This window comes from Nomascus leucogenys, chromosome X (assembly GCF_006542625.1).
Source record: "Nomascus leucogenys isolate Asia chromosome X, Asia_NLE_v1, whole genome shotgun sequence".
Taxonomy (NCBI): Eukaryota; Metazoa; Chordata; class Mammalia; order Primates; family Hylobatidae; genus Nomascus; species Nomascus leucogenys.
In genome coordinates this window covers 117,456,447-117,478,410 of record NC_044406.1, presented here as the reverse complement: position 1 = coordinate 117,478,410, position 21,964 = coordinate 117,456,447, and the positions used below count along the sequence as shown (strand labels likewise).

At 41.8% G+C, this 21,964-nt stretch overlaps 1 long non-coding RNA gene across 1 annotated transcript in view; it reads left to right on the top strand.

Moving 5' to 3' along the window:
- The window catches only part of LOC115833333, a 42,513-nt gene that overhangs the window by 12,668 nt on the left and 7,881 nt on the right, over nucleotides 1-21,964 (top strand). The window contains exon 2 of the long non-coding RNA XR_004028782.1: nucleotides 20,789-20,861. This is a non-coding gene — a long non-coding RNA (uncharacterized LOC115833333). The remainder of the gene's footprint in view (nucleotides 1-20,788; nucleotides 20,862-21,964) is intronic.

Here is a 21,964-nt window from a genome sequence, read left to right as displayed (position 1 = left end):
CTGCCTCCACCTCCCAAAGGGTTTTTTTTAACTTCATTGCAAATTCCATGTCTTCCTTACTAATAAGAAAGTATAGGACTGATTCCTAAGTGAAAAACAGTAAGACACATACACAACAAAGTCATAAGAGGCAGTCTTAAGTCATAGCCTTTTTGTTTGTCTGTTTTGAGATGGATGGAGTCTCACTTTGTTGCCCATGGTGGAGTGCATTGGCACGATCTTAGCTCACTGCAACCTCTGCCTTGGGTTCAAGCGATTCTCCTGCCTCAGCTTCCCAAGTAGCTGGGATTATAGGCATGCACCACCATACCTGGCTAATTTTTTTGTATTTTAGTAGAGACAGGTTTTCACCATGTTGGCCAAGTTTATCTCGACCTCCTGACCTCAAGTGATCCGCCCACCTCGGCCTCCCAAACTTCTGGGATTACAGGTGTGAGCCAGCACACCCAGCCAGTCATAGCCTTTTAGTGACATTGGAAAATATTTCTGTTCCAATGTTAAATAATGAAACCATGAGACAAAATCCTGTGATCCATCTGATTAGCATTTATAGTCATTTGTTTGTATCCATTCAAATAGGGCTGTGTGTGTCTTGTCAGGTTTAAGAGCTACATGGGCACTTATGTTATAGCCCCTCTAAATAGTGGCCTCCCGCTCAACATATAAGGCCTAATGACTAGGTCAGAACCTGGAGTAAAACTCCCAGGGAACCTGGGGAGGGAGTCAGGACAACAACCACGTGGCCCGGTGCCTAGATTTGCTCTTCTCCAAGACCTTGGGGGTAAGCTTTATTTTTAATTCTCTCCTTAGGGATGGATCCTTAAGGTCTGTTCCCAATACAGCAAGACTATTTGCTACCATAATAAAACACTGCTGATAGGATGCTGAATGAAAAAGAGTAGAAATGGGGAGATTTGGTTGTGCAGAAACTGAGTTCTTAAAAAGAGGAGATGCTTGATGAGGGTGAGTAGATCTCATCTCAGTTCAATATCCAATGGAAGCCAAAAGCAAATGGTTAAGAGTGGAAAATGGTTACACATATTGAGCAAAATATTAGGTATCCGTAGTTTCTGTTGTCTTTGTCTCTTCATGGCGTTTTGTTTTGAAACGTATAGTAATGCATCTTTAAAAATTCAAACAAAAAGGTGATAAGTGTCTACTTTTCTAAAGTAATATTCGTGAGGCCCTATTTTAAGGTTTACCTTTACTCATATTGAAGGCATGAAATGTTGGCATATAAGACTTAGTACTGGTGACATTCAAATGAATGCACCCTCCTCAAAGGTTTGTTAAAATGCACACTTGATCTGATCCAAACCACAGTGTACACAGTAATCCACTTTCAGTACAGATTTACTTTTTCATGAAATTAACAGTGTATGTACCTATTTAAAGATATTCCTGGAAATAATCCAAAAGTTCTTAAGTTGACTTGACTAGTTGTATGCTAGTGGTTTCCTTCATTATTAATACATGGATTTTTCTTAATCTTTGTCAAACATTATTCTTTAATTTACTAGTTGGAGAATACTGTAATCCTTATACCTAAAAGACCAATTATAAAACTCTCAGAGACACACACAAACACAACCACACACAGCCCATAAAGTCTCAGGGAATACTTGAAGAATATGTAGTGGCATGGGCACATGCTGTGTTTTTATGTTAAATGATGAGACCATGAGATGAAACTCTGAGTCACCTTGACAGGAATTGAGCATATGTACTATGAGTATCATGCCATGTGGAGTATATATGGCATGCAATAAGGAGCGTCACCTGGTTTCTCCTCTAATGGCTCATGCCAAATTGTTGCCTACAATGCACCACATAAGGCTCTTAGAATAGGAAGAATTCCCTGGATGCCTGACAGGGAAGCCAGGGCCAAGATCTCTGGGATTTTTAAATTGTTGCTGGAGTTCCTTTCCAAGCTTTCAGCCCTTTTCTCCTTTTTGTGCGTTCATCCACTGAAGCTATCCCCTGAAGAAGACAGTTTGATGCCTCGGAAATTATTGGACCTGTAACTCTGAAGTAAATGAAACCCACCCAGACTAGGTCAGGAGAATAATTTCTTAAAGAACAAGATTCCTGACGAGGGTGGTTGGTTTAGGCCTTGGTTTGATTTCGAGTGGAAAACAAAAAGAAAAGGCACAGCAGTAAGACCAGCTGGCTCCAAACTGGGCAAAATAGAAGGCATCCATGTTTGGTGGCTCTTTGTCTATGTGTGGCGTTTTTTCAGACAGGAAGGGCGGGAGAAGAGGGCTACCGAACAGGGCTTCTTGGCATATCTGGAGCGCTACTGCCATCGCGAGGAAGACGTTTAACGAATTACAGTCGTTTAACGCCATTACAGAGTTCTCTGAGCACTAACTGTTGGGGTAGGTGTGGTCTGGTAAGAGGTGAAAGAGGCTTGGCCTCCATGCTGGGCGTCCTTGCCTACTTGTCTAAGGCCTTGAAAGAGACCTGGACATTGGCAATATCTTGCTATAGAATCTGGAGTGTGAAGCTTCTAATAGCAAATCCTGTAAACTTCCCTTTGAATAAACCTGTTGTTTGTGCACGGTACTGATTCTACCAGAGACCCAAAGACCCATAGCAAGATGCCAGCATCAAAAAGCTTGCTGACTCTTGCTCCAAGGAACAGGAAGAAGAGACAGATGCCTACAAAAGCCTCAATGTGTGTTTCAGGGGGTTCCTGCAGTCCTGCCCACGCCAGGAGGAACTGAGGCCCCGCCCCACGACTTCCTGTGCCAGGACCGCCTGGCAGCTGCTGGTTCACTCCAAGCCCCTCACTCTCCAGGTTCTACACCAAGATACCACCAATGTCTAGGTCACTCTTCAGGCGTTAGAGGAGAAGGCAAGAAGACCTCGCCTGGAGGCCAAGCCTCTTCCACCTCCCAACAGATCAGCCTTTCCCCACAGCGAGGCTTCCTGGGAAGGAGGCTCTAGTGGAGTATTACGTCTTTAAACGATTTCCTCACGGTGGCAGTAGTGCTGCACATTTTCAGGGAAGCCCTATCTTTGAGCCCTTTCTCTTGCCCTTTGTCTGTGAAATAAGCAAACCAGCGATAAAGGCGCCACCAAACATGGCTGCCTGGAGATTTGTCCAGTTTGGTGCAACCTGGTCTTAACTGTTGAATTTTTTTTGTTTTGTTTTGTTTTTCCATCTAAAAACAAAATGCAGCTTAAACCACCCATGCTTATCAGGGATTTTGTTCTTTCAGAAATTAAATATACTCCTCACTGAGTCTATCTGGGTATGATTTACTTCACACAGTTGCAGGTCCAGCAAGTTCCATGGCATCAAATTGTCTCCTTCAGGTGATAAATTGGGTGGATGAAGGTACAACAGCAAAGATCCATATCCAAGAGGTAGATGTCAATAAGATAGATAACCAATGCATGAAATTTGAAACACGCTAAGTGAAAAAAGCAAGACTTTGAAAAAGGCCACTTATTGTGATGATCAGTAGTGAGGGAAAGTAGATGAGTGTTTGCCAGGGGCTGGGCAGAGGGTGGAATGGGGAATGCTTAACGGGTTCAGGGTTTTCTTTTGTGGTAATGAAAGTGCTTTGCCAATAGATAGAGATAGTGCTTGCACTGCATTGTGAAAGTACTAAATGCCACTGAATTTCACACAATTTAATGGTTAATTTTATGTTATATGAATTTTACCAACTCAGTTTTAAAAAGTGCCAATAATTTTAAACTTGTCATTATTTCCATGAATAATTATATTTGAAAAGTACTCAAGTTATCAGCGAAGAAATCTTGTTTTAACAGTTATACTACAAGGTGGCTGGGCTTGGTGCCTCATGCCTGTAATCCTAGCACTTTGGGAGGCTGACATGGGAGGATTGCTTGAGGCCTTATCAAACTGGTCAACATAGGGAAACCCCATATCTAACATTAAAAAACAAAAACAGTTGTACTATAGGGGAATTTGAACATTAGGTTATAAAAGTCCATATTATATGTGCAGAGTGAACAGATGATAATACCTAGCACAGACATTTTAAAAGTCATTATTTCTTCTCACTATATGAGACCTAGCATGTTTTCTGCTTTATAATATCTTAAAGTTCTTCTAGAGTAAAATTTCAAAAAATTTCAAGCTCTCAAAAGTATATATGGATGTAGATATATTCAAGGAGTATAAGACAATGCTGAAGATGTTGTACAAATTTCAAACAGTATGCATCCAATTATATTTAAACTGTGTTGAGTGTGTGTGTATTTATATCTGTCTGTAGGTGTATAACAATATTTTAAATATATATATATATATATACATATATGACAGTGTCTCACTGTTGCCCAGGTGATAGTGCAATGGCATGATCATGGGTCACTGCAGGATCAACCTCCCTGGACTCAGGTGGTCCTCCCACCTCCGCCTCCTACATAGCTGGGGCTTCTGTTGCACGCCACCATGCCTGGTTATTTGTTGTATTTTTTGTAGAGACGGGGTCTCACTACATTGCCAGGACTGGTCTTGAACTCCTGGGCTCAAGCTATCCACCTGTCTTGGCCTCCCATAGTGTTGGGATTACAGTAGTGAGCCACTGGGCCCGGCCAATGCTATATATTTTTAATCATGGTAGGTGTTATAATAAGTATATGTTTGAAGATGGTATTTTTGGCCAACAAATTCAAAACTTTAATTCGTCATTATATAAACAGAGACACTAATAAAGCATTCTAGCTGCATGTGAGTTGTGTGAATGCATCCATCTTACAGTTTTCTTAGGTTACACATCCAGGTGACTGAATGTGAGAGATGCCTATTTCAACTATCATTTATTGAATTTTGCTATCTTTCTTTTGAGATTTCAAAGATAAAATTTCAAGGAAAGAATTAAGAATAAAAATTTGAGAAGAATTAAACATCCTAATTTTCTAGATATAAGTATGTATAATACATATGTTTATATTGTATATAAACATTTCTATTTTATGTGTGTATAAATATATCTATATTTTAGATACAAAAGTGAAAATGGAGAACTTATGTTTTGATGAATAGTCTAATGAAGAAGTTTTTGCAAATATTTTATTGTCTAAAATTCAGATATTGCAACTTATGAGAATAAAAAAACCTCAGGAATCAGATGTGAAACTTTTAATTCTTCAACCTTATTTATATATCTAAATTCAAGTAAAATGTAAATTTATTGTGGTGTTTGACTGTATATATAGAACTTTTTATCTGCGTGTTGAAAAAATGAGAGGAAATATGGAAACAATGATCATTGTTTAATACAGTTTTATGACATTGCTTTTCTCTTGATCAGCACATGGTTATTTTTAACTTCTTTGCAAATTCCATGTCTTTATTACTAATGAGAAAATATAGGACTGATTCCTAACTGAAAAACAGTAAGACACATACATAAGAAAGTCATAGGGCACAGTCCTAAGTGACAGCCATTTAATGACACTGGGAAATATTTCTAATTCAATGTTAAATAATGAAACTATGAGACAAAATCCTGTGATCAATCTGATTAGTATTTACAGTCATTCCTGTGTTTGTGTCTATTCAAGTAGGGCTGTGTGTGTCTTGTCAGGCTTGAGAGCTATCCGTACCCTTATGTTAATGCCCCACTAAACAGCGTCCTCCCCCTCAATGTATAAGGCCTACTGACTAGATTAGAACATGGAGTAAAACTCACAGGGAACCTGAATAGGGAATCAGGACAAGAACCACGTGGCCTGGTGCCTAGATTTGCTCTTCTCCAAGCCTTTAGAGGTGAGCTTTTTTTTTTCTTCTTTCCTTAGGCATGGAAACCTAAGGTCTTTCTCCATTACTACAAGACTATTTGATATCACAATAAAATACTGCAGATATGATGCAGAGTGAAAAAGAGTAGAAATGGGAAGACTTGGTTGTGCAGAAACTGAGTTCTTAAAAAGATGAGATGCTTGATGAGGGTACATGGATTACATCTCAGGTTAATATCCAATGGAAACCAAGCAAATGGTTAAGAGTGGAAATTGTTTACACAAATTGAGCAAAATGTTCGGTAGCCATAATTTCTGATGTCGTTGTCTGGTCTTGAACTTTTTTTTAGAACCGTGTAGCGATGTAGCTGTAAAAAATCAAAGAGCTGATATTGTCTACTTTACTAAAGTAATTTTCCTGAGGCCGTATGTTAAGATTTACCTTTATTTATATTGAAGGCATGAAATGTTGACATATAAGACTTAGTACTGGTGACATTCAAATGAATTCATGCATCTGAAAGGTTTGTTAAAATACACACTTGGTCTGATCCAAACCACTATGTACACAGTAATCCACTTTTTATACAGATTTTTTTTTTTGCATGAAGTTAATGTATGCACATTTTGAAAGATATGCATGGAAATAATCCATAAGTTCATGAGCTGCCTTGACAAGTTATATGGTAGCGGTTTTCTGTGTTATTAATACATGGATTTTTCTTAATTTTTGTCAAGCATTATTCTTTAATTTACTAGTTGGAGAATACTGTAATCCTTATACCTAAAAGACCAATTATAAAACTCTCAGAGACACACACAAACACAACCACACACAGCCCATAAAGTCTCAGGAAATACTTGAAGAATATGTAGTGGCATGGGCACATGCTGTGTTTTTATGTTAAATGATGAGACCATGAGATGAAACTCTGAGCCACCTTGACAGGAATTGAACATATGTTCTATGAGTATCATGGCATTTGGAGTATATATGGCATGCAGTAAGGAGCGTCACCTGGTTTCTCCTCTAATGGCTCATGCCAAAGTGTTGCCTACAATGCACCACATTAAGGCTCTTAGAACAGGAAGAATTCCCTGGATGCCTGACAGGGGAGCCAGGGCAAAGACCACTGGGATTTTTAAATTGTTTGCTGGAGTTCTTTTCCAACCTTTCAAGCTTTCAGCCCTTTTCTCTCTCTCTCTTTTTTTTTTTTTTTGAGACACTCTAACTCTGTTGCCCAGGCTGGAGTGCAATAGTGCGCTCTCCGCTCACTGCAACCTCCCCCTCCCAGGTTCAAGTGATTCTCCTGCCTCCTCCTCTGGAGTAGCTGGGATTACAGGCCTGTGCCACCAGGCCCGGCTAATTTTTGTATTTTTGGTAGAGACAGGGTTTTGCCATGCTGGCCATAATGGTCTCGAACTCCTGACCTCGGGTGATCCGCCGGCCTCGGCCTCCCAAAGTGCTGGGATTAAAGGCGTGAGCCACGCGCCCGGCCCCTTTTCTCTTTTTTGTGAGTTCATCCACTGAATGTATTCCCTGAAGGAGACAGTTTGATGCCTCGGAAATTACTGGACCTGTAACTCTGAAGTAAATCAAACCCACACAGAGTAGGTCAGGAGGATATTTAATTTCTGAAAGAACTGGATTCCTGATGAGGACGGGTGCCTTAGGCCTTGGTTTGATTTCAAGTGGAAAACAAAATGGAAAAGTGCAGCAGTAAGACTAGCAGGCTCCAAACTGGGCAAAATAGAAGGCATCCATGTTTGGTTGCGGCTTTGTCTATGGGTCGCGTTTTTTCAGACAGGAAGGGCAGGAGAAGAGGGCTCCAAGACCGGGCTTTCTGGCATATCTGGTGCACTACCGCCATCGCGAGGATGTCATTTAACGAATCCCTACGCCATTACATAGGTCTTGTGAGGACTACCTGTTGGGGAAGGTCTGGTCTGTGGGGAGGTGGAAGAGGCTTGGGCTCCATGCTCAGAGTCCTTGCCTTCTGGTCTAAGGCCTTAAAAGAGACATGGACATTGGCGGTACCTTGCTGTAGAACCTGGAGAGTGAAGGTTCTAACAGCAAATCCTGTAAACTTCCCTTGCAATAACTGTGTTCCTTGTGAGCGATATTGATGCTACCAGAAACCCCAAGACCCATAGCAAGATGTTAGCACGTGAAAGCCTGCTGACTCTTGCTCCAAAGGGCAGGTACAAGAGACAGATGCCCACAAGAGCCTCTATGTGTGTTTGACTGGTTCCCTACTGTCCTGCCCACACCGGAGGAACCAAGTTTCCGCTCCACGACTTCCTGTGCCAGTACCTCCTGGCAGCTGCTTGTTCACTCCAAACCCCGCACTGTCCAGATTCTACACCAAGATACCGCCAATGTCCTGTCTGTTTTCAGGCCTTAGAGGAAAAGGCAGGAAGACATAGCCTGGGGGCCTACAGATCAGCCTTTTCCCCCACAGGGAGGCTTTCCGGGAAGGACGCCATGATGGCGTAGTCCGTCTTTAAACGATTTCCTCACGGTGGCAGTAGTATTCCACATTTTCAATCAAGTCCTGTCTTGGCGCCCTTTTCTCCCGCCCTTTCTGTTTGAAAAAACGCCTCCCAGAGATTAAAGGCGCCACTGAACATGGATTACTGGAGATTTGTCCAGTTTGGTGCAACTTGGTTTTGTGACCCTTAGAGGGTCAGGATGGCAAGTTGTCCAGGTTCTTGGCGTTTTGAACAAATAATTGCACAAAATGCCCAGCAAAGCAAAGCAAGAATGAAGCAACAAAAGAATGAAAGCAAAGGTTTACTGAAAACGAAAGTACACTCCACGCTGTGGGAGATGGCCTCAGCAGAGGCTCAAGGGCCTGGATACAGAATCTTCTTTGGTTCAAACACCCCCTAGAAGTTTCCCATTGGCCACCTCATGCTCACCTCATGTAAGTGAAGTGCTCGCCAGAAATAAGTCTGATTGGTTGCAGAAAGGAGACAACGAGAGGCTAAACTGGTGTTACAAAGGTCACACTCCTGTGAGGCAGAGGGACTGAAAAGCTTTCTTCTGTAACTGCTTCTTGCCCACCTGGGGCATAGTCCCTACCTGTTGGAAATCACCAAACTCTCCCGATGCTCTATCTCGTGGAGGCAGGGTAGCTTCTTGATGGCCAGGGGTGGTGTCTTCACCTGGAACTGGCTGGAACCGTGGTTGCATGATTATCTGAAGCTTGATGATTATCTAGGCGAGAGGAAATGAATTTGGCTAAAAGATTTAATGGGAACTTGAGGGGGTTGATACCTATGCTGTCAGAAATGTTTTTTATAGAGATATGCAGGAGAAAAAAAAACAAAACCTGGTCTCTTGTAGAATCTATGCGTTTCCCTAAAGTTTTAGCACAAGCGACTCCATTTTGGTTTGGTTTGGTTTGTAGGGGCCTAGTGCATGAGCTCAGTCCAAAACTGGCCTCCCATAATTTTCTTTTAAAAATTCACCTTTATTCAGGTTTTCACTTGAGTGAGAGTGTGACCAAAACTTAGGGCCGGCCGGGCACGGTGGCTCACGCTTGTAATCCCAGCACTTTGGGAGGCTGAGGCGGGTGGATCACGAGGTCAGGAGATCGAGACCACGGTGAAACCCCGTCTCTACTAAAAATACAAAAAATTAGCCGGGCGTGGTGGCGGGCGCCTGTACTCCCAGCTACTCGGAGAGGCTGAGGCAGGAGAATGGCGTGAACCCGGGAGGTGGAGCTTGCAGTGAGCCGAGATTGCGCCACTGCACTCCAGCCTGGGTGACAGAGCGAGACTCCGTCTCAAAAAAAAAAAAAAAAAAAAAAAAAAAAAAAAAAAAAAAAAAAAAAACTTAGGGCCTTAGCACCACTCTTGGTTACTATCATTTTGGGTTTTCATTCTCAGCACGTCATGTGTAGGTTATGGTGTCCTCATGGTTGCACATTCTTTTGGCTCTTGTTATTCCAGTTGAAAAGAAACTATATTTCATTTTAGAGATGGCTGCATGCAAGCATTTAAAACCTTTGAGAGAATGCAGCACACCAGGGAGACTATTATTAGAGGATATACCTAGAATTTGGAATATGCACCTTACCCAAGATCCCCATAAACCAAACCTCCTAAAACCAAACAGATCAAAGAATGAGCTAGATAAAGAGTTTACTCACTTAATGAAGCAATTTCTTCATCAATTCCCGACCACTGAATTTTTTTTTTTTTTTTTTTTTTGAGATGGAGTCTTGCTGTGTCGCCCAGGCTGGAGTGCAGTGGTGCGATCTTGGCTCACTGAAAGCTACGCCTCCCGGGTTCACGCCATTCTCCTGCCTCAGCCTCCCGAGTAGCTGGGACTACAGGCACCCACCACCACACCTGGCTAATCTTTTGTATTTTTAGTAGAGACGGGGTTTCACCATGTTAGCCAGGATGGTCTCCATCTCCTGATGTTATGATCTGCCCGCCTCGTCCTCCCAAAGTGCTGGGATTACAGGCGTGAGCCACCTACACCTGGCCACTACTGAATTTTTATAATCCTCATTTGATGTATTTCCCCATAGGCCACAAGTGCCAGCAGCTGCACAGATACTTTTTCTGTTCAGCCATTTCTATCCCAACTTTCACAAGAGAATTTAGAATCACTGGAACTGCAGCCTTTACAGTAGAATTTGCTATAGAACCTATCATGAGGGATAGATTTCCAATCATTGCTTCTTTTACTCCAAATCATGGAAAAAGGACTTAACAAATGATGCCCTTTGAGAAGAGTGAAGGCCCTCTGGCAGTGTTCTCTTCAACCAATGAAATGGGCCAAGAGGAATGAACCAATGTTCTGCTTTTGACTGATGATGAGGCAATGCATGTACCATTAAAGTTTCTTACGTACATTGGCCTTTATCCTTTATCTATCAAAGTAGAAGCTTATCCATGTAACCTTATACTTGCAGGCTGGCTGGAAGCTCCTTCACAAATAAAAGTACATCCTATTAGTGCACATAACAGACACTTTTCCACTTCTATTGTTCACAGAGGCATAAGCAAGAAAAAGACATTCAGAGAAGAGTTTCATGTCACCAGAAGTCTTAATATGTGAACTTGGGAAAGCTATTCACATCAAGGATGCCATCTTCTTCTTGGGAGAAACTTCCCTGGTTAGCTTTACCTCAAGGGTTACAATGGGTGCACAGTTCCAAAAGTGTGGAGGAACCCTTCTTAGTTGCAAGACCAGGAACCCAAAGCTCAAGGTCCCTAAGTTTTGTTGTAGTGTGGATGGCAAGGACAGTCTTTTTCTGATGTTCTCAGAAGATCCAAACCATAAAAAGCCTTTTTTTTTTTTAACCTGGTGAAAATACACTGTAGCATAATAATCTACTATTAGAACATCAGCTCTGTTGCATGGGAAAGTTTTTGTTTGTTTGTTTGTTTGTTTGTTTTAAGACAGAGTCTTACTCTTGTTGCCCAGGCTGGAGTGTAATGGCATGATCTCTGCTCACTGGAACCTCCGCCTCCGAGGTTCAAGCAATTCTCCTGCCTCAGCCTCCCAAGTAGCTGGGATTACAGGCATCAGCCACCTTGCCTGGCTAATTTTTGTATTTTTGTAGAGACAGGGTTTCACTATGTTGGCCAGGCTGGTCTCGAACTTCTGATCTCAGGGGATCCACCTGCCTCGGCCTCCCAAAGTGCTGGGATTACAGGCATGAGCCACCTTGCCCGGCCGGGAAAGCTTTTATACAACCAGAAAACATGCATTGAAATGAGAATTGAATGATGTCCCTTTATAAAATGTTTAAATGGCCAACCAGGTGACCAAATGTACCTGAAACTTTGTTTTCCTCGGAATATGGGATCAAGCATTGGTTATAAACTATTTTTTTTATTTATTTATTTATTTTTTTATTTTTTTGTTTATTTATTTATTTATTTATTTATTTTGAGATGGAGTTTTTTTTGCTCTTGTCACCCAGGCTGACAATGAGTGCAATGGCCCAATCTTGGCTCACTGCAACCTCTGCCTCCAGAGTTCAAGCGATTCTCCTACCTCAGCCTCCTGAGTAGCTGGGATTACAGGTGTGCACCACCACGCCCCACTAATTTCTGTATTTTTAATAGAGACGAGATTTCACCATGTTGGCCAGGCTGGTCTCGAACTCCTGACCCCAGGTGATTCTCCCCACTCAGCCTCCGCAAGTGCTGGGATTACAGGAGTGAGCCACTGTGCCCGGCCGGTTATAAACTGTTTTAAACAATTTTAGTATTAGCTGATTTAACACTATTTTCTTGATATTTAATTATTTGATTTACTTGGGTTAGTAGCTTTATACAAGGAAATTTGGTTATTTCTGTAATTTACAATAACTTAGCATAATAACTATAATTGTGATTGGTAGCATATATTTAGACATTAGAATTTTAGAAATCCCATACAATTTTGGAATATATATTAGTATTATTCACAAAAATATAACCTAAAGAAGATTGAGCATCACTTTGGCAATCCCATTGTTAGAAATAAATTTTCGGTGCCGCAAAAGAAATAGCAGTTGAACATGAGTTTTCTCAGCAAGGCAATTTTTCTTCTATAGAAGGGTGCGTCTCACAGATGGAGCAATGGCAAGAGCACACCTGAACAGGGGAGGAGAAGGGGTTCTTATCCCTGATGCAGGTGGCCCCTATTGCTGTGTCGTTGCCCTATAGGCTAGGGTTGGACTGCACAGTCTAAGCTAATTCTGATTGGCTATTTTAAAGAGAGCAGGGGTATGAACCAGAATGGCAGGGTGAGCAGTTTCGGCTGGAAGGATGGTTATGGAACACATGACTAAATGTGACAGATCAAAGCGGGTAACCAGGGGTGACTCAGGACGGAGCAGGTGACCAGGGGAACAGGTGTGAACTACTGATTAGAACTGATGGAAAAGGTCATTTACTGAAACTAGGGGCAAGGAGACGAGGAGAATGAGGAAGTTAAACTTTAAAATAGAGAACAAAGAACTGAACATACTGACATACTGATTCTTTGAAGAGAAGTTTAGAACTCACTGTATTTAATACCATGTACCTAATCCTGTTTACCTCTCTTTTCTGGACACTACAGGGACCCTCTGAAGTATTCCAAAAGCCAGGTGCCAGGGAAGACAATTTTGAAACTTAAATTTGATTTTGGGAGTTCCAGATTACTACAAGTTATTTATTTTGCCAAAATGATGGCTCAGAAATTTTAAAGAAGCAAAAACCTTTTATAATCCTTTTGAATTTAGTCAACATGTTCACACAGAGAACCTCTTCAGCAAGACTAATTTCCACAATTCTTCCACCACTTCTTTGAACCTTCAGCTTTTTCCTAATTTAACTCAAAACAATCCTTTAACCCTAGGCAAAACTTGACATTTCCATGCCTTCATTTAACCTTTTACTATAAAAACACATTTTACTGTTTTTACACACCTTGCATGCAAATCTATTTCTAGTAGTTTCAATTAATTCCCAGCAATTTTACCCTTAAGGTAAAACATGGTAAGTTGCTTTACTTGTGTGCTAAGTGCAGTCAAGGCTTGCCTTCTTAGTTAAGGGTGTGGTTAGTTTCATATGTCCCCAGGTGTCATCAAGTGTGAAGCAGGCAAGACAGACAGTTCTCAAAACCTAAAAAGCAATTTGTAACCTTAAAACACTTAGCAAACCTTGCATCTGACCAACAATTTTTTTTTTGAGACAGAGTTTCCCTCTTGTTGCCCAGGCTGGAGTGCAATGGCACAATCTCGGCTCACCACAACCTCTGCCTCCTGGGTTCAAGCAATTCTACTGCCTCAACTTCCCGAGTGGCTGGGATTATAGTAATGCGCCACCACACCTGGCTATTTTTGTAATTTTAATAGAGACGGGGTTTCTCCACGTTGGTCAGGCTGGTCTCGAACTCCCGACCTCAGCAGATCCTCCTGCCTTGGCCTCCCAAAGTACTGAGATTACAGGCATAAGCCATGGCGCCCGGACTTTTTTTTTTTTTTTTTTTTAGATGGAGTCTTGCTCTGCCACCTAGGCTGGAGTGCAGTGGCTGAATCTGGGCTCACTGCAACCTCTGCCTCCCGGATTCAAGCAATTCTCCTGTCTCAGCCTCCTGAGTAGTTGGGTTTACAGGCTCCCACCACCACACCCTGCTAATTTTTGTATTTTTAGTAGAAACGAGGTTTCACCATGTTGGCCAGGCTGCTCTCGAACTCCCGACCTCAGGTGATCCGCCTGCCTCGGGCTCCCAAAGTGATGGGATTACAGGCATGAGCCACCACGCCTCGCCTACCAATAATCTATAAAACCATCTTTATATCCCAAAGATTGCTAAAGTTATGTGAACTAAAAGGCATTACACTCTACTTTTCTGACAAAATATTTGATTTAAGTTCTTTTTATTATTAAACCAAGTAATTTAAAATTTCAGAGGAGATTAACCAGTTTGCACACAGAGATAGAGGCCAGAGACTGACTGGTAAAAAATTCTTATCCTGGCCGGGCGCGGTGGCTCACGCTTGTAATCCCAGCACTTTGGGAGGCCGAGGCGGGCGGATCACGAGGTCAGGAGATTGAGACCACGGTGAAACCCCGTCTCTACTAAAAATACAAAAAATTAGCTGGGCGTGGTGGCGGGCGCCTGTAGTCCCAGCTACTCGGAGAGGCTGAGGCAGGAGAATGGCGTGAACCCGGGAGGCGGAGCTTGCAGTGAGCCGAGATTGCGCCACTGCACTCCAGCCTGGACGACAGAGCAAGACTCTGTCTCAAAAAAAAAAACAAAAAACAAAAAACAATTCTTATCCTTTTGCCTGCATGCCAGGTTTCTGGGTTCTCTCTCCCTGAGTGAGTGGCCCTGGTGACCATGCTTGACTTTATGCAAGCAAACACATTGCCATGAATTAAGAATATTCATAGTTTACAAATTTGGAGAAATTAGCCAGAGAGAGAGAAGTATGACTCAAATTCTATTTGTGAGAGTATACTCAACACATTTAAAGTATCAGGAAGCCTAAAATCCAAAAAGTTAGTTTATGGATAAGAAGCTGGTGTGCTGCATTAATTCCTGATACACAATTCAATACCCTTAAGTTCACCAATATTATTATATATTCTGTACAATTAAGAAATTTACTTTAGGCACATGACCAATATGTACTCCAACAGTATCCATGCCAAATGGCACGGTGGCTCACGCCTGTAATCTCAGCACTTTGGGAGGCTGAAGCAGGTGGATCACCTGAGGTGGGGAGTTCAAGACCAGCCTGACCAACATGGAGAAACCCCGTCTCTACCAAAAATACAGAATTAGCTGGGTATGGTGGCGGATGCCACTTCAACATAGTGTGAAGCAATGCAAGCATGGATGTGAAATTTGGCTCCACATTAATTCCAGCTTCATGCTTACTTATATTAAAAAAAAAAAAATTGTCAAACTGCTGATACTGTTTTTTTGTTTTGTTTTGTTTTTCTTTTTGTTTTTGTTTTTGTTTTAGACGGAGTTTCACTCTTCTTGGCCAGGCTGGAGTGCAATGGCACGATCTCGGCTCACTGCAACCTCTGCCTCCCGGGTGCAAGTGATTCCCTTGCCTTAGCCTCCTGAGTAGCTGGGATTACAGGCATGCACCACAACGTCCGGCTAATTTTGTATTTTTGGTAGAGACGGGATTTCTCCATGTTGGTCAGGCTGGTCTTGAACTCCTGACCTCAGGTAATCCACCCGCCTCGGCCTCCCAAAGTGCTGAGATTAAAGGCGTGAGCCACTGCTCCAGGCTGCTGATACATTTGTATAATACTGTTTATTTTACTTTAATCAAGACTAAGAACTTTATGAGAATGTTCATTAGCCAAATGTCTCCAATTCTCTCAGGTTTTAAAGAATATTTTGTGGGCCGGGCGCGGTGGCTCAAACCTGTAATCCCAGCACTTTGGGAGGCTGAGGCGGGCGGATCACGAGGTCAGGAGATCAAGACCATCCTGGCTAACACGGTGAAACCCCGTCTCTACTAAAAAAAAAATACAAAAAATTAGCCGGGCGTGTTGGCGGGCGCCTGTAGTCCCAGCTACTCGGGAGGCTGAGGCAGGAGAATGGCGTGAACCCAGGAGGTGGAGGTTGCGGTGAGCCGAGATCGCGCCACTGCACTCCAGCCTGGGGGACAGAGAAAGACTCCGTCTCAAAAAAAAACAAAAAAAGAATATTTTATTATTTAAACTTTTCCACAACTTTCTTCCCTACTTATAATGATTCCTTACTACATTGTTTCATAAATAATCTTTTCAAAACTGTAATTTGAACAAAATTTAGATAACTTCTGAATTAGACAAAATTATTATTTTTCCACTAATAACGTAACCCTTTCTGGCCCATTTTGTATACAAAATTACTTGTTAACTAAAATTTTTATCCTTAGTAACGTAAAATGTCAGTGAAGCCCTAAACAGCAATAAATTCTGACCTATCAGATATAGGCATTTATAGATAAGAACAATTCCACAATTTTAGAAACATGTTTCCCCGTATCACAACCCTGTCTTAATTGGAAATGACCAAGATATTAAATGAGCATCAAAAATAACTTTAAGATTTTAATTTACACAAACATTTATCTAAAACATTTACCTCATTCACCGTACTTATTTTTCCTTTTAATAAGGGAGACATGAGACATCAATCAACGTAGGTAAAACAAACAAGACAGGACAACTGGAGAGGAGGCGGCTGGGGAGATTTTAGATCACAGGTGGGAGACAAAGGGTTGCATCCTTTGAGTTTGTGATTACCTTTTCCAAAGGAAGCAATCAGATATGCATTTATCTCAGTGAGACTTTGAATAGAATGGGAGGCAGGCTCACCCCAAGCCCCCAGCTTGAATTAACACTGATATTTTAAAATATCCAGCAAAGACAGTGGGAGGCCAAGGCCACAGATCACCTGAGGTCCTGAGTTCCAGACCAGCCTGGCCAGCATGGTGAAACCCCATCTGTACTAAAAATACAAAAATAACCGAGCGTGGTAGCAGGCACCTGTAATCCCAGCTACTTGGGAGGATGAGACAGGAGAATTGCTTGAACCTGGGAGGCAGAGATTGCAGTGAGCCGAGATCGTGCCACTGCACTCTAGCCTGGGTGACAGAGTGAGACTCCCTCTCAAAAAAAGGATAAAAAACCAAACCAATTAACCCAGCAGATTTTGTTCACGTGAATGGCCAGAGTACAACCCTTTAAATCTTTGAATTGAGAAAAAGGCTTTCAGATTTTAAGTTCTGAGGGGTTTTTTTGCTTGATCTAGTCTATCATTGAGGCTTTTGAGTGTACTTTGTATTTCATCCTATGATTTCTTCAGTTCCACATTTGCTGTGTGCCCTGGAAAACTCCATTTCTGGCTGGTAATTACCTCAACCATATCCAGAATTGCTTCTGTCATTTCGCTCCTTTCTTTTTCAGAAGTCTCTTGTATCCCCTAATCTTGGTTAAAATCAGTATGTGCAATTCTCTATCTGACATTTCTTGAATTTCTTTTGGATAGGGATCTGTTGCTGGAGAATTACTGGGTTCCTTTGGAAGCATCCCGTTTCCTTGCTTTTGATGTTGCCGGTGTCCTTCCCTTGAGATCTGCACATCCTGTGTAAATTGCTTCTTTCAAGTTTGTGAATTCGCTTTGTAGGGGAGGACCTCCTCCTTTTCCCCTCACGTGGGAGCTGCAGGCTCCAATAGCTTGCAACTTTAGCCATGGGATAGCAATACAAGCTTTCCAGTTTTACTTTGCCCCAACAGATAATCCAATGAAGGCTGTGAACCGCAATTTCGGATAAGCAGTCTCCATGGCAGTTTGATTTTTAAAGTCTAAACCTCCCCATACTCCAATAAGGATCACTGGGGCCAAACTAACAAAGGAAGGCGTCACACGTTAACCAGGCCCCCTACTTAGAACAGCAGCACAAAAACCCGGTTGCATGTAATGCCATCCTGCTTTCCCATTAGACAATAAACTTCAGATTCTAAACAATTTTGGGGCCAAGGAACATTACAACTCTGAGAGAAAATTCCAAGGAGGGCTTAATACTAGACCTTAGAACCTCTGCAGAAAGCATCCTCTTTGGAGAATTTGAGGTCTGAAGGATCTTCCAGCGCATCCTCCTGTGGGGTCCAAACTTAGAGTTCGAGAAGTCTCTGGCATTACTTAGGTGGGCACTGGTGCCACTTTACATGCGTTCCATCCAGAGCCTTCTATGAACTTTATAAGAATAGCCATGAACTGTATAACTGGATGCGGGGTGAGCCTTTTTGTTCCTTAGCCAGTAAAGTACAATAAGGAAAGAATTTAGCATAACTCAGTTCTAAAAAGTGCCAATATTTTAAAACCTATTATTATTTCCAAGAATAATTAATTATTATATTTGAAAAGTACTCAATTTGTAAGTGAAGATAACTTGTTTTAATAGTTATACTACAGGATAATTTGAACATTAGCTTATAAGTTCATATTATATGTGCATCATCAACAGATGATAATACATGGCCCAGACATTTTAAATTACTTCGTCTCACTATGTTTGACCTACCATATATTTTTTGAATTATAATTTCTTAAAGTTCTTCTAGAGTAAAATACAAAAAAACTCAAGCCCTCAAAAGTATATATTGATATGGATTCATGCAGATATTATAAGGTGTTCTAAAGATTTTGTACAAAATTACAAACAGTATGCATTCAATTATGTTGAAAGTAAAATGTGCGTGGGACTGTGTATCTGCATCATATCTGTATGTATACACAGTTTTTAAATGACATATATATATATATATTTTAGACAGGCTCTCACCCTATCACCCAGACTGGAGTACAGTGGCATGATCGTGGTTCACTGCATCATTGACCTCCCTGGGCTGACGTAATCCTCCCAACTCAGACTTCCAAGTAACTTGAACTACAGGTACACACCACCGTGCCTGGTTATTTTTTGTAGAGCCAGGGTCTCACTACATTGCCTGGGCTGGTCTCGAACTCTTGGGCTCAAGTGATCCACCTGCCTCAGTCTCCCAAAGTGCTGGGATTACAGTTGTGAGCCACCGCACCTGGCCAATGCCACGTATTTTTATTTCATTTTATATATATTTTTTGAGATAGTCTCGCTCTGTCGCCCAGGCTGGAGTGCAGTGTTGCTATCTCGGCTCACTGCAACCTCCGCCTCCCAGGATCAAGCGATTCTCCTGCCTCAGCCTCCCAAGTAGCTGGGACTACAGGCGCCTGCCACCACGCCCGGCTAATTTTTTGTATTTTTAGTAGAGATAGGGTTTCACCATGTTGCCCAGGCTGGTCTTGAACTCTTGACCTCGTGTGATCTGCCTGCCTCAGCCTCCCAAAGTGCTGGGATTACAGTTGTGAGCCGTCATGCCTGTCCTAATGCCATATATTTTAAATCATGGTCAGTGTTATAGTGAGTACATGTTTGAATATGATAGCATTGGCCAACAAATTTATATCATTAATTCATATTTATATTAAGACAGACATTAATGAAACATTGTAGCTGCATGTGAGTGCTGTGAATACTTCCATCTTAAAGTTTTCTTAGGTTACACATCTAGGTGACTGAATGTGAGAGATGCCTATCTCAACTATCATTTATTGAATTTTGTTATATTTCTTTTGAGATTTTAAAGATAAAATTTAAGGTAAGAATTAGGGATAAAAATTTGAGAAGAATTAAAAACTAATTCTGAGGTATAAGTATGTATAATATATATTTATATTATGTGTAGTATGTATTTATATATGTGTTCATGTATGTATAGGTAGATTTTTAGATTTTCATTTTGTTGCACAGGCTGGAGTGCAGTGGCACAGTCCTGGCTCACTGCAACCTCTGCCTCCCGGGTTCAAGCAATTCTTGTGCCTCAGCCTCTTGCGTAGCCGGGATTACAGGCGCCCGCACCACTCCCGGCTGGTTTTTTTTTTTTTGTATTTTAGTAGAGACGGCGTCTCACCATGTTGCCCAGGCTGGTCTTGAACTCCTGAGCTCAGGCAATCCGCCCATCTCAGCCTCCCAAAGTGCTAGGATTACAGGTGTGAGTCACTGTACTTGGCCAAGAACTTATTTCTTAACGATTCATCCAATCAAGTAATTCTTTGCAAATATTTTATTGTTTAAAATCCAGATATTGCAAATTTTTTTATAACAATGTCAAAAACTGTTCAATAATCACATGTGAAAATGTTCACTCTAAAACATGACGTATAGCTCAATCCAATTTAAATGTAAATTTATTGTGGTATTTACTTTTATCTATGTATTGAAAGGGGGACAAAATATGGAAAAAGTTATCAGTATTTAATACACAGTTTTATGACGTTGCTTTTCTTTTGATCAGCACATAATTTCTTTTTACTTCTTTGCAAATTCCAAATTTCTTTTCTACTAATGAGAAAATATAGGATTGAATCCCAACGGAAAAACATTAAGACACATACACAGCAAAGTCATAGGACACGGTCGTAAGCCATTGCCATTTCATGACACTGGAAAATATTTCTGTACCAATATTAAATAATGAACCACGAGACAAAATCCTGCGATCCATCTGATTAGCATTTATAGTCATTCCTGTATTTGTGTACATTCAAGAAGGGTTGTGTGTGTCCGTCAAGTTTAAGAGTTATCTGGACCCTTATTTTAGAGCTCCACTAAGTAGCAATAGCGGCCTTCCCCTCAACACGTAAGACCTAATGCCTAGGTCAGAACATAGAGTAGAACTCCCAGGGAACCTGGGTAGAGAGTCAGGACAAGAACCACATGGCCTGGTGCTTAGATTTGCTCTTCTGCAAGACCTTAGGGGTAAACATTTGTTGTTGCTTTTTTGTTTGTTTCCGTAGGCATGGATCCCTGAGGTCTGTCCCCAATATTACAAGACAATTTGATATCATAATAAAACACTTCAGATATGATGCTGAGTGAAAAAGCACAAAGGGAAAGACTTGGTTGTGCGGATACTCAGTTCTTTTTCTTTTCTTTTCTTCTTTTCTTTCTTTTTCTTTTCTTTTTTTCTTTTTTTTTTTTTTGAGACCGACTCTCGTTCTGTCACCCAGGCTGGACCAGGTGCACTGAGCAATCTGGGCGGGCCAATACTGAGTTCTTGAAAAGAGGAGATGCTTGATGAGGGTGAGTGGATTCGATCTCAGTTTAATATCCGATGGGGCCAGACGCGGTGGCTCACACCTATAATCCCAGAACTTTGGGAGGCCGAAGTGGGTGGATCACCTGAGGTCAGGAGTTCCCGACCATCCTGGTCAACATGGTGAAACCCGTCTCTACTAAAAATACAAAAACTAGCCAGGCGTGGTGGTGCGTCCCTGTAATCCCAGCTACTTGGGAGGCTGAGGCAGGAGAATTACTTGAACCCGGGTGGTGGAGGTTTCCGTGAGCCAAGACTGAGCCACTGCACTTCAGCCTGGGCAACAAGCGCGAAACTCCGTCTCAAAAAACAAAAACAAAACCAAACAATGGAAGCCAAAAGCAAAATGCCAAGAGTGGAATACGTTTATGCAAGTTGTGCAAAATGTTAGATAGTTTTAGTTTCGGGTGTTTTTGTCCCTTCGTGGCATTTTTTTCAAACGCGATGGGCGGGAGAGGAGCGCCTAGAGCTACCTGGCTTTTCTTGGGCAACACTGCCATCGTGCGGAAATAGTTTCGTAGCATGCAAAGCCGTGAGCGTTTCCTCCACGTACACCCTAGCCGTCGCGGAAGGAAAAGCCAGTGGAGGCTGAACAGGCCCAAGACACAAGTTGGCATTCCTACCCTTTTCTCTGAGGTCTGGCAGAATCAATGGACAAATGCAAAGTCTTAGTGAAGTACCTGGTGAGTGAGGGACCAGGACTGAGCCAGCTGTTTCCAGGAAGCAAGAATGTAATGCAAAGCCTAAGCAATTATCTAAGCCCACAAGCCAGGATTATCTGTGACTTTATAAGTTCATGGGAAAGTCTTTTCTCATACTAGGACACTGATGGTAATCTCAGTTCTCTCAAGGAGGGCAGATAGGTGGCTCTTTTCCGTTGGACATTCCCTGAGAACGATGGCATTTAGTCCTGAGCAAACCAGTTGTTTATCATTCTAGCGAGCGTTCTGTGTACCAGCTTCAAAGCTAGTTCTTCATGAAGATATCCACCCTTAAGTGTGGAGACCTCCAGATACTCCATGACTCATAATTGAAAAATCAACAAGGGTGGCTAAAATTGTATGGGTGACTTGTTCCCCATGACATTCTT